The following is a 14,498-nucleotide window of genomic DNA, read 5'->3' on the forward strand; positions in this document are numbered from 1 at the left end:
ACCCAGATTTCAGTAGACTGAGTGGAGCTTTCACGGAACAATGCAGACTCAACAGCCTATCTCCAGAAAGGAAAAACCTTTGTGAGCACTCAATTCAGATGGAAGGACAGCATTTAGATAGGTGCACTATTTGTTAGCACTTGCTGCTGCCTACCTTCATCTTCCCACAGCAGAGATGTTCTTGGACACCCCCCTAAGGCAAGCACTTCTATACATGTGCAGTGCAGCGAGTTTAACACAGATGTTGCAGATGCTACAAGGTGTCTGGGAGTAAGGCAACACAGTGCTTGCACCCCTTTTGGCATCAGAGTACTTCCTATCGTGTTTTGAAAGCTTGTCAACATTAGGTCCATTTTCACGGTTTCCCCAGCCTTGCTAAATACTAGATGACATTTTTATTTTTCATTTTTCCCTGTTTCAGACGATAATAATTTCTAGACCCACACGACCATCAGTCTATATTGTTAGGTTAATATTCATGCATTCGGCGGGACAGTCATCTGAGCTCTGAAACATTTCCATACACACAGCAATCATTTCTGAAATTATTTTAGCTTGAATCTCATTGAATCAAAATTACTTAGCTACAAAAAATGGATAACATGTTTCAGAAAATGTAATCGCAATTGCAAAACAATTTACAAAAAATTAGAACTGGGTTTATTTTTCACAATGACTCCATCACTTTACCTCTTGTTTTGTGAATTGTTGGCAAACATATAGAGGTTTTTTTCACCTCAATATAATTCACTGCTAGAATTTATTTGTCATATAATTTAAGAGTATATTCTTGATTTATAGTTTCTTCGAGAGAAATTTACAGCAGCATTCAACATTCTTTGTTGAGCTGTGTTGGTTAATATTGATTGATAACGCATATCAGATGATAGTTTTCTGTTCCCTGATTAGATGACGCTCTTCTAGTAAAAGTTTTTCAATGTCAATTCTAGTGCTTTTTAATTCCAAAATTAATTTCAATGAGAATTCTCTTGTAATCATTCAAAATGTCACTTGTTTCACCTATCACTTTTGCTAGCTAATATGCATCACATTCAAGCAAGGAAAATAAAAAGGGAGCAAATGCATCCAGAATAAATGAATTCTAATGAAATTTGCTGAAATTTTCACCTCTACTAAAAAAGAAATATTTTTCACATCAGTATATACACTCACAGTTTCTGAATTCTGGATTAGATAAGTCTCCCAGAAACATCTCTTTGTGGAGAAGAACAGCTTACCCTCTAACTCTTTAAGAAAGGGTTATTTATAAGGGGAATTAATCATGAACATAATGTAGCTGATGTAAACCTCCAAATTTTCACCTAGGGGCAGGTGAACAGTCTTTTTATACTGAATACTAAACCAAGCAGAATTCAGAGAGAAGCCTGGTTGTGGTGTGGACACAGCTGAAACTCCAGTAAATCAAGCTACCTCGGAGAGTTTGACAACTCAACAGTAACAGCACGAGAGGTCAATGCAAGCATAAGCTAATGCAAAGTGAAGCACCTTGTGCAGCTGCTCTCTGAGGCCACAGAGGTGACCTGGGCAGTATGAGCGTGAGGCATATCACATCACAGGCACACAGTGTGCCCTCTGTGTGGGGTTTTGCTTCCATTTCTTTGTCCTTACCAAGGTGCTGCTCTGCACATGCCGCCACCCTCCTGGCTGGGAGCTCTCAGGGCAGAGCAGGGACTCTCTGAAGCAGGCTGCCTGATTAGTTGCAAAGGCCTCATCCCCCCACACACGAGAGCTCTGACACATTCAGCCGAGGTGTCTCAGCTCAAAATAACATGCTGGTTTGTATGTTTGGATGACCAGAAGGGAATTTTCACCAAATCACAGAATGGTTAAGGTTGGAAGGGACCTGTGGAGGTCATCTGGTCCCATCTCCCAAATTTATTTATTTTAAATAAACAGCATATTTACAAACAGATTGTGTGGAGACAGCTTGGACAACAAGAAGTCCCATCATGCAGCCTAGCAATCTGATTGCATTGAGTCCTGAATAGCTGTTCCACCTCGAGCTGGGATGGCAGCATCCAAGCTGCTGGGGTGGTAGGGCTGCAGAAGGCAACACTGCTCTGAACCAAGGTGTCCCCCCCCTTTTCCACCAAGGGTGTTGCAGTCCCCATCACTGCAGACAGCAGCTGGCATGTGAGACTGGACCAGTCTGGCACAGAGTCATGCAGGGACAAGTGACACAGTCTTTGTTACAGAAACATGAATACCATTTCTCCTCAGAGCTGGGGATGAACCTGCCTAAGTTCAGATGATGGACTTTAACAGCTAATGATGCTGGGCTGAGAGTGAGGCATCAAAAAGCGAAATGTGGGAGGAAAACAGTGTGTTGAAAGGGCAATAGTTTGTTGGTCAGGCAAGCAGCTAAGAAGAGAAAGATAAAAGACTGCTGGAGGTTAATGTGTAGGCAGATGTTTCACATGTTATTTGTATAGCTGAGCCATTGATGTGCTGCTGCTGTTAGTTTTTTCCCCTAAATTAAAGTCCTTTTCCTCCTCATGTTAAGATGGTTTTTGATTCAAATACAGGCTCATCATTTGCAAAGGGGAAAGAGTAGTTTCTCCAAGAGCACCAGAGAAGGTATCTGTTTCTCCCAGTGTCATAATTTGGATGTCAGGCTGAAGGCAATTGCTAACTTTTTGAGACCAGCCCAAAAATGCTGCTGCCTGCATTACCTTTGTCATTCAGCCAGGGTCATCCTCTCAGCGGATGGACTTCAGCACCAGATCATTCCAAAAAGTAGAAAAAAGTGCCAATATCCAAGGACATCCATGTGCTATTCTAGAAGCCATATGCTGTGGTTGTCTCCATGCAACAGTTCATTGCCTCTTTACAGCCCTTTGTGCTTAAGAAATCTGTTGTCGTGGGCTTCCTCCCTCAGTCATTGTGAGCTCTGCCAAAGTTGTCCTTGCTGATGACTCCAGGCCATGGCTTTTTGCCCATCTAGCAAACTTCTTAAACAGCTCCTGATTTGCAAGCATATTTTTTGACTTGCATCCACCCTCCAGTAAGATTCTCTTAATATTCCTTAATGATGAGAAATTCAATACTGTGAAGCTCCAAATATTAATATTACTAGTTAGGACTGTCCTTTGTTCATAATGAATGTAACCAGACAATATAAGCCATAGGCAATCAACAACTTGTAGTCCTGGAATTAATCTATCATCTGTTGGAATGATGCTCCAAACACAGGGCTGTCAAGTGGAATCTCCTCTTATGCACAAGAAAAAAATAAATTTCAATCACTGAAACTTTTTGCTACTAGCTGCATGAGATCTTCAAAACTTTAATTCCCCATAATAATGCAGTTTTCACTCTACAATGCAGACAGATGCTTTAGAAGTAATTCATCCCACTTTCCAGGGTGACTCAGTGTTTCATAGCAGACATCATCTCTTTATTCCTCCTTCCTTATGCCCCAACATTGCTCTTGAGGTTACAGGTAGCATGCTTTCCCACTCCTGCAGCCTCTGATCACTTTAGAGGAGGTAGGATCGTAGAGAATACCATCCCCTAACTCAGTCCTTCTTACAAAAGCTGCAACCTGAGATTTAAAAATTCACGTGAATTATCCTGTTAACTGTCTGCAAAATCAGTTACATCAGACCTCCTTTCATCAGTGAGAATTTCCAATTCCTTTTGCACGAAACTATCCAGCTAGTATTAATGCATGAACTATTCAGTTTCTTCTCTTCCCGGTCAGCTTCAGCACTGTTCAATACAAACGTGACTTCCTGGAACTGAACTACATTTTCCTTGCTAGTATCCTTCTCCTTTATCTTTCACACCCTGCTAGTTGCTTCCCTTATTAGACTAAACCTTTCTATATTCTCTTGTCCAATGGGAGGGAAGAGTAGTACTTCAGCCCTGAGACGTGAGAGAAAGCTGCCATGGGAGAGCAGCATACAGCTTGAGAGCTTGCAAGGATGTGTTGCCCATGTCCCCACTTGCAGTTTCAGGAGGTTACAGAACAGCAAAGTGAATATTCTGATTGTTAACATAGCAAAAAGCTAATAGCAGAACTCTCCGGCCAAAGCTAAAAGTCGTGATAGTATACGTGTTATGCTGGACTATTTCACTGAAAGTAAAGCTGTAAGAGCATAGTGTGGTTATCTGCATCCTCGGGAGAAAATGTAGACCAGAGGTCTGATTCCTCCTTTTGGTTGGCAGTGAATGGTCACGTCTCGCAGTCAGCTGCAGCAGTTCATCCATAGTGCCCCAGGACCCTGAGTCCTGCTCTGCAGTCCTGAGCTGTCTGGAGCTTCCCCTGAGGCCACCAACACAGCCTCTCCGCTCTACTTCCAGTCTTTGTAGTCTCTGCTCAGGAGACTGTGGAGGAAATGAATGCCATTCCTAATACAGTACTGCCCAGGGCTAAGCAGCCTATTCCAATACAAGGCAAAAATATCAATTTGCAAATATACACTGAACTATAAACTACTTGTGGTTAGAGGGGTCCCCTGAGAAACTGTGGAAAGCATGTAATGCCTTACATCCTGCATAAGCAGTCAGCAGGGGAGCTTGTAGGGAGCCCCAAGCCAGCTGTGTAGAGAAGGATCAGGGAGTAATCACAAGAAGTGAAGGATGGTGGGAGAGATGTGAGGGCGAGTGCATGGGATTCAGTTCACCATCCCTCTTCTGGAACACAAGGGTGTTCCCCTCCCTACCTTCTTGCCTACAAGAAGAGGGCACAAAGGCTGTCTCCTCAGTAGAGTGCAGATCCCAAAGATGAGTGACATTTAGCCTGGACAGCACAAACAGCAAGAATAAACCTGGGAGATGACAGCTTGGTGTTGCTATACACAGTTTCTGCACTGGTGGGGCAAACAGCATCTGGTGGCTTCCTAGAGACCTAAGTCCTTCTCAGGTACCCAGAAAATGATGGAGGTTTGTAGGCAGACTACGGTGCCCTCAAACAGGCAATTCTTCAAAGTGATGTCCATGTCTCTCTGTTTCCTTGGTTGATACTCTATAGATAAGATAAGATCTAGAAACAGCTAATGCCTAAGGGACATTATTATTTGAGCTGTAGTGTTGGCATCTCAGACTCTGGGATTCAATCTCTCTATATTCACAGAAACTTCCTTGAACTGTTCAGTGGTATTTTAAATTTTAGTTTAAAGGTTTATTTTAGATTTGCATTGACAATATTATAGCATGTGGGAATGAGAAATAAAACTCACTCAGTACCCCTGTCCTGGCTGTGAATTAGCTTTTCCTCAGTGGGATTTTCAGAACCTTACTCCTCTCTTCTCTTACATCACTTGACTGAAGCAGCTCCCCAGTTTCACATTTACGTTTTTCACTTCCTTAAATAGAGCTCCATTTACCTTTAATTAGCATCACAGAAATACAGGAGTCTTCCCTGAATGGACGTAGGTAACAGTATCTAATAACCCTTCCAAAATATCCAAGAGAAATGAGCAGAGAGGCCAATTTGGATAAACTAGGCTATGGATTTGAGGCTACGATGGATGAACACACTACAGCCAGTGGTATAGTAATTTTCAGCCCACCCTCAAATGGTTTTGTATGCTATAATGAATTTAGCTTCTGACATTCTGGGTGAAGAATCTGCTTATTATGGAAAGAAAATATTTTCATTTGGTGCACGCATCAATAGTTATTGAAAGATTCCCAGCAAAGCACATGAAGGCCCTAGTCTTCCTTCCAGGCAGCTTTCAGCTGTTGTTTTCCTGTGGTCTCTGACTTGGACCAGCAGAAAGGCTTCCAGTAGTTAATGTCTCCTAAGCTTTCTGAATGGATGAAAGTGTGGCTTTGTATCAATACAGACTGACAGTTGGGACTCCTGGGCTCTGCCATTTTCCTGATAGCAGTGAAGCATAGGGTTGAACAGGGAATCAACACTACACTTAACTTTTACATCCGGCAACAAGAATGGATCTGTTGTTCTGAGTGATTCTGTAGCCGGTCACTCTCCCTTTCTGGGCATCGGATAATGGCAATAAGAAGACACTTCTGAGGACACGTGAATTAGCACCTACTTGTCTGCCAGCAAAGCAACGTATCATGACTTCTGCTGGGGATGTTAAATTCTGCCCCACGTCCTCATGAGATGCAGAAGGTCTCAGAATGGTCCATAAAAGCATTTGGATGTTAGATCATTTTCAAAGTTGGCTGTTCACAGGTTACCCTCAGACTCAATTGTGCAGCTATTTGTTACTGTCCTGCCACACACAGCTTTAAATAAAAAATGTACAACAAAGCACATACATATCCTTGGGTATGTGCAAAATAAATACAGAAAATATCTGACATTTTCATGGTAATTGGATATATATGAATACCATTCCATAATAAAATGACTGCTGTTGGCTAAAAACACAGATTTTTTTCCATAATACTATCCTAGTATCTGATAATTCATTTTAAGAGATAAATATGTCAAGTGAATTTGGATATGTTGGAAATTTGCATTTGAGCACCATCCTACATAAAGATTCTTCCAAAGCCCTTGAATATAAATGAATCTAAGTTATTTCCATAACACGTTGAACCATTATGCCAATGAGTGAAAAACTCCTCCTAATGCTGCCAATTTATGTTCCAGATTGTGTAACAGGAGAGTAATCATACTGCAAAAGTTTCCAAAATATGAATACTCACATACGCAGTGCTGTATGTTAGCCTAATTTAAAATGAACGTTACTTATTCTTGTGCAGATAAAACTGCTCCTCACTGTAAATATTTCTGCACTGATGGAGAATTTCTGTTATGCACTTTATGATCAGCCATATGACTCAGAACAGAGCCTTTTCCTGATTTTTCTTATCCAAAGGAATAATTCTATCAGGCTTGGCAGTAAATATTCTGAATATTTTTTCAGAGATTACCTGTGACACCTGCAGTATGTTCCCTGATACAGCGAGCAGTAACATTGTCACTAAAGCAACTTAATAATGCTTCAGTCATGCAGAGGTACATCTGTTACGATTTTGTGATACACTCCTATCTATTAATTTAAACTCACTAAGCTATTTAAAATATATCTCTATCTGAAATCATCTGCATTCTGAATTACTAGTTTTCTGAAAAACAAGTTGAAACCCAACTTGTTTTATAGCCTCTGAGGCTATTCTAAGTCAGAACTTCAGCTTTGTTAAATCAGCTTACTTTGCTTGTAGGTCCCAGGGATGAAGAGAATTTAGGGAACTTTGTTTACGTCTGCAAGCACCAGGCCAGATATACTATCTTGTCCTGCAACCTCAGCTTTACTATATGGTTTAAGAAGATGGGATTAGGACTTTGTGAGTGTTAGGAGACTTGGGGAAATGACAACTTTCTAAACGTTTATTGATTAGTTCACTCTAACCTTCCTTCCTGCAGATTCTCTTTAAGTTCCCGATAAATTTCTTCTCTCCGTTAAATCTGGTTCTCTGCTGAGACACCATTTGTCTTTGGAGATTTATTTCACTTACTTTGTTGTTCATTCACTTTATTACATTGTTTTCTAGGTTGGTTTTTTTTTTCTATTAACATAAAGTCTGTCACTACAAACCCCATCTTCAGTGACTCATTCCTGAGGCAAATGACACATCGTATGCTCTGGAAAGTCATCCAAGCAGGACACCAGAAGCCATTCCAAACTTAACACTTGAACATGATGTGATCTCTTCCGTCAAGAGGCTAAGGGAATGAGTACCTCCACTTCTGGGGATCTGGTAGCACAGTCTCATTTACTACAGTTAGCAAAAGAGGTGAAGTTACTAACTTTCTAAATGAATACTGCTGGTATCCTAAGAGGACTTCCTGGGGAAAGCAAGGAGGGTGAGAGGCTGAAAGCTGACAAATCCAGCAAAAATTCTGCAGCACAGCTTTCCTGTACCAGTTTTTGAGGCAGCTGCCTATCACGCCATTTCTTGTCTCTTGCTTCTGGATGTTGAGACACCTGTCTCTGCAATGCTGCCCTCCCTGCTTGCCAACGAGTTCACTCTCTTCACTATGTGTGGGAAGCTCTGTTCATTGTCCCATCACTTTCTCCAGTTCCTGCCTGACCAGGAAGATGTTCATCCTCAAATCTCTCTTTTCTCTTCAAGACAGCATCAAGGAACCAAGACTACAACCAGCCTGTCTTCTCAAAGGGGATGTGAGGAAATTCAGTTCTGGCTTCACACTAAGACCTTCAGTAGCCAGTATTTTACCAAGAAGGGCCTTCTCCTTCAGTCTCAACAATCTTCTTACTTAACCTTGCATATATAAATATTTTGGCATAAATCTATCTTTATGAAACGTATCTTCTGTGGGCCAGATGGCCTTTGTGTGTATTTTAGCACTAGTGACAACAATGTGGGGAACTGGACAGAAATGAAACTCCTACTGACGACTCCTATCATTGCGTTTTAATGATGCAGATCTTCTAAAAAGACAGTTACTATTAGACAGAACAAGAGTGGTCAGACTCTTCTGAAGAAAATAAGAGCAAAATCATGACGCCCAAACTAGGCACCACCTATCATTGCTTCCAGCAGGCTCTCAGAAAGGAAACTGAAAATTGACTTGGTTTTACATAAAGATTTTTCAGCCATCATTATGCATTCATCCCCAGGCTAATCGTCATCAAAAAACCACCTATCACGTGTTATAAGTGTCTTAAATAAGAACAAAAAATTTTGAAAAATATTTGGTTTTCCTAAACTTTAGTAGGTCTGAAAGGAGTAGGTAGCAATTCTGATGGATGCAGGAAAAAAAAAAAGTGAAAACAGAGAATAGTGAAATCAGAGTATGGAAGTGAATAAAAACCCTGACTACCTGAAAAACACCACTGTACAGCACTCCAGCATCTGATTCGTTACGTTAAACTATCTAGATTAATAGAAAAGGAGTACAAGTTAGATTCATATTCAAGAATAACATGAAGAACATATTTGTTTAGGATACTATTCTATGTATTTCCTGCAATTCAGCAACTTCTAAGTAACAAAATTTGCACCGATTCTCTGACCTGCAATATAACTATAAAGCTACCTTTGTGATTTGTCTGTTCTCCTCAAGCTAATCTGCTGGTTTAACTCCTGAAGTTTGCTGAGGTACATGATATTTATTGCACAATAAACACCACACAGAGGGTTTCCTCATAAAGCTCTGTCTCAAAATAAAATAATGACATTTTAAATGCCAGGGATTATCAACAGGTGGAAAATAATAAGTTAAGATATTACTCTGTTGATATTTCTTTAATGCCTTTAATCCAGCAATGAAAATTCAGGACAGATGTGTACGGCGCAGTAAAAAAAGGAGAAATCTAATTCTTTAGTAAAAAAAAAAAAAAAGGTCAATCCTTTCCACATACCATTCTTCTTGAACAATGTTTAATATCTATTTACTAAATGTGCACAGAAAACTTCCAGAACATGGGAAAAAAATGTTATGCGTATATGAATTAGAATTACTAGGAAATAATATGAGAGAGCTTGTACTCAAGACCTGTGGACTGATGTCTTAACTGAGACAAAGAAGAGAATTGGAATTAGCCAAAGGCCTTCTGAACACCTGGCCAAATCAACCACCAACTCTGGAGATTTGTCTATTCCTATTTAAATATGACCAAGACCTGTGGTGGAAATTCATAGAAAAAGGAAAGAAACAAAAACACCACAATTAATGGTAAGCAATATCACAACTAGTAATCAGAGAAGATTCATTAGAATGTGACTGAACTTGGAGAACACATTAAATTTTCACACTAAGCATTCTTAAGTCCCTCCAGATGTAGAGCTTACACTTGTTAGAGTTTCGGAGTGGAGAAGCCCTCAGACCCCCACACTTCACCCATTCCCAGCCTGGATAAAGGATTTCAGTGTGCTAGGTGACTGCCTGGTTTCACCAACATTGGTGGCAAAGCTCTCATTCACTTCTGCAAGGCCAGAATTTCAGGCCTGGGATCTCTGTTTTATCAGCACTTATGCACAATATATACACACTCATCCACATAGACAACTGCACTGATCAGTTTTGCTGCTGACCAGAACATCTCTGGACAGCCATTGAAATCCTTGGGTTTCTAAGGCAGCAAAACCAAAATATTCTGAAACTTTTGATTTGCATTTCAGCTGAAGCTAAGACATGCCTCATTTCCTAGTTAAGTTTTAAACTGGGAAACTTGAAGAGCAACGGCGTAGCCTGCATAAGAACCCAGGGCAAGGTTTGTCATGATTAGGATGAGCTCTTCTGCCCTGCAACAATTCCCAGCATCAGTCATACCACTGACTTCAGAGATGAGATCTATTAGCATGCATTCCATCTGCACACGTTTTATTTGCAGAAGTAATGTGGAAGCAGAAAATGCATAGGTTCTCTGCTTGGGGAAAGAAGAGGGTGTGCTGTTCAATGCATTCAAATTACACTGCCTTTATGAACAGAAGTCCTACTTGTGTGATAAAAAGCAAAGGCATTCATCAATGTTCCTCTTCCCTATTGCTATTCAATCCTTTATGAAACTCAGCCTGAAAACATCTGCTGAAACTTTCTTCCTCTTACAATTTACCTGTTCTAAATAAAAAGGACTTTGGATAGAACTAAACCATTTTCTTCGTTCATTGTTAATACTTACTTTGCTTTCCAATTGCTGAAATCTGTCTGCAGCTCACTGCTTTCCTTTCTGAACATGTAGTTCCAAGACCTCCTTTTTTAACCAACGAAGATTCACCTGGGGACTGTCTCCTAGGAGATTTAGATGAAGATTTAAGCAGAACATCACATTTTAATCAGATTTATGCATTTTGCATACGAATAAATTGTCATGTAACAATGAAAGTCTTTCTATTAATAAGAAAATATTTTAATGTTAAAATGGAAAATACTAATGCAAGAGATTGGCAGATATTTAAATCTTATTAAAAGTTAAATTCCAGAGTGGGAATCTGAATTAAATGGAGTTAATATCTAATGTGATAACACTAGTGCCATTATCTGCAAAATAAACCAATGAGTAGTATTTATAAGACAATCCTGTATGAAATACTTCGGTTAGGTCAGTACAAAAAAAAAAAAAAACAGAGCTAACCCTAGGACTTCTGGTTATTTAGTATTTTTATTGCACTGGTTTTATTTCAATCTCAGCTTTGGTATCACTTAACAAAAATTTTTGTTTAGGTGCAAAAACTCTGACATTGGAAAAAATATTAAAATAGCATGTATCTCTGGAAAATGCACTGGAGTTTTTGTTGGTATGAGGGTAATGAAGTTGCCATTATAGATTTTTACCTCATTTTTTATTATGTTTGTAGCTACAGTCAGATTTAAATGGATTTTGCTTTGAGTTGCCCAGTTTCCCACTGCAAAGTTGGCTCCCTATGCCTGCTGCAGTTTGAAACAAAACCTTTTCTGAACAGGAATTCCAAATCTTCCAAATCACATTAGGAAGGAAGAACTTGGTATCAAAAGGCCAAGCTGCCACTATTTCTTCCTGATGACTCTCATTTAACAGCCATTAAAATGCAAATAGAACTATGATTTTCAGATCACAAAATTAACATTAACAGCTGGAATGATTGATTAAAGGTCATGGCAACTGTATAACTTAATTTCCTATATAATTGTGTTCAGTTTTCTGCAGATTGTTTGGATTTCTGAATTAATTTTAGCTGTTGCTGAACAGTGACAGATGCGTTTATTGGTCTCTCATTTTTGTTAATATCTTTCTGTGTGAATGATTCCCTTCCTTCCAGGAACCAGAAGAGTACCCAGAGGGGACACTCCAGAATTACTATCTTCAACTAACAGGTTTTTCAGCATATTAGCACATCTCTCAGAAGTTTTTTATTGACCTGGACAAGACCAAAATGACGATTCATGTGTAGCTAACAAGTTACTCCTCCAGGAGCTTTCTCATGTTTGTGTTTACAGAATAGGATGAAAATGGTGCATAACTTCCCAAGAGGCTTAGAGCTAACTGCTCAGATCTTATCCAAGCAGCCCATCTCAGAACTGGGCCACTTTAATGGGTGAAATAAGCTACAGATAGATCAACTTTCATTTCGCCTTTGAGTCAAGTCATCGATAGGATGAGAAGGCAGCATCTGCCTGCACTGCTCGTTAGATGTGGAGAAATAAAATTCAGCTGTAACTCTACAGCAAGAGTTGGAGTCATTTTTCAAAATCTCTCAGAGAAAGATCCTCAAATACTCACCACCACCATGCACAGCCAGAATTTCAGAAGAATTCAGCCCAAGAGTTTGAGCTTTTTTGAAATCTATATCTGCTTATTTCAGTGCTTACCTGGAAGCAGTGCTAAAAATCAGATCCCAGTGATAGATGAGAAGCATTTCTGAAAATATAACTCTAGTGAATATGGCCAGAGGCCAGAGCTAGCATAACTTGCGCCTGATCCCACACCCACATCCCAGAACAAACCCACGTCTGCCCTGGTGAGATTTCCATTCCCTGCCTTTGGCCACTCAGCCGCTCCTCTGCCTGCTAAGACTCGCAGCTGAGTCTACTGGGAGCCAGATGGGACTACCAAAACTCCCAGCTTTTGAAAAAAAATCAGAAGAGCACATCACCACAATAGTAGGGACAGGCAAAGTGGAGCAGGGAGAAAACATGACTTTTCTTTTTCTTTTTACTTCCCCCATTACTGCAGGGGACCACTGAGCCATTCTCACCAGATGAAGTTGTTATTTTTTGAAGAATTGAGGGTAGTGCTGATGCCCCGTTCCTGGGGCAAGGAGGAGCTTCTGAGGCTTCTCCTCTTTCTACTGAAGTTTTCTACAGGGTAGTGGTGAATGGTTACAGTGTGCAGGAGAGTCGAGCCTGGGCCACACGTGCGTGCAGGCAGCTTCCAGACTTTTCCTTTGATTCCTAAGATTTCGAGCCCTGTGTTTTCCTGTCCATCTCACTCTAAAGAAAACAGATCTAGAACATGTGCACTGGAGCAGGGAGTGATCCAATATCAATAAGCTAAGCAGCCCTCCATGTAGGAGAAGGCAGCAGACAGTTTTTATTTTTGCAGCCTCCCACAGCCCTTCATGTATGAAGGTTTAGCTGTAAGATTCCAAACCACTTCAGCAAGAAGTCTAATTGTTGTCAAAATCAGGATACAGAGAGCCTGAAATTACCCAGCTCAGGCAAATGAGAGCAAACAGGAACAGTTCATTTTCCACAGGCAGACAAAAAGACCAAAATGAAATTAACCTTAAAGTTTTGTTACAGGCAGCGGGATAATGAGTCCTTTGCTGCTTAAATGAACTGAGTGTTCTCACAGATAAAGTCTCATTCTCAGAGCCACACAACTCTTCTCATAGTCATTATTCTCTTCTACTCACGTTCTGAGATGTTTCATACATGAGGAAAAGCAGAGTATCTTGACATGTATGAGATGAGGATTTTACCTAGTGGGTTTACAACTAGTACTTGTAAAAACCTGAACTGTTGCCCTTGAAATTCTTTGTTTGTCAGTCAAATTCAGATTGCATGAGCAGCGTGACAAAAGCAGTCCCATAGCCATTGTCCACAAAGCATTATCCCAGAACAGAAGGACTATCTCCAGTGAGGAGAAGGCAATTATTTTCAGGCACACTATGTCTTGATTTCTATAGTAAAATTGCCAGCGGGTGGCATCAATATGGTCTTGACTGCACCCACATCCCATCTTTTACATATGCTATTCAGCAGCTGTCAGGTGGATTCCCTTTGGGTTATACAACATCACCACAGAAAAATCAGACCCTCTTCATGTGAAATTCACATAAATCAGTCATTTTTTCATGATTTCTTTAACCTATAGATGATTCTGCCCTTTAAAAAAATTAAATGCTATTGCCCGACATGCTTTTCGTTATGTAGCTGTCAGAGAATGTTGGTAAAATACTACACTGGCTCTTAAATCAATGTATCTCTATAGATGTGTCTCACGTGATATAGTTTTTTTCTCAAAAATACACTGTCAAAATATTACTTGTTAGTGTGTAGGGAGAATCTATCTGTATAAAAACAGCTTTGAATTTTCACAGTACTGAAGTTAGAGGACAGAAGTGCTAATAGAGGACATGTGTTCTTGCATGTCTGGAAATATTTGGCAAAAATACACTTGTGAAAAATGCTTACTGGCTCAAAACTGTTTTTCATGGAGTAGAAAAAAAAAGACAGTGAGAGCACCTAAAACATACCTGCAAATAGATGGTTCACAAACAAACTAAAACTGACTGAAAACCATTATTTCAAGACATGAGATCAGTACTGGATAACAAAATTTTCTCAAAGTGCCAAAGCAGTGCTTTGCCCCAAAAAATCAGTACAGATGTAAAATACAGTTTTGCAAATCATCCCAATTCAATGTAAATGTCCTTTTGGCTTAATTAATCACAGGAAATGATTCTTCATTTGCAAAAACGGTAAGGCTAAAATTGTTCCAAAACGTGCAGTTATACATGTATTTGAACAACCTGAAGGATAATTAGCTGTCAGTAGACCATTCTCATAGGGCTAGAAATGGATGGTCCAGACTCAATGGGATGGT

Source organism: Numida meleagris, chromosome 1 (genome assembly GCF_002078875.1).
Source record: "Numida meleagris isolate 19003 breed g44 Domestic line chromosome 1, NumMel1.0, whole genome shotgun sequence".
NCBI classification, from domain to species: Eukaryota; Metazoa; Chordata; class Aves; order Galliformes; family Numididae; genus Numida; species Numida meleagris.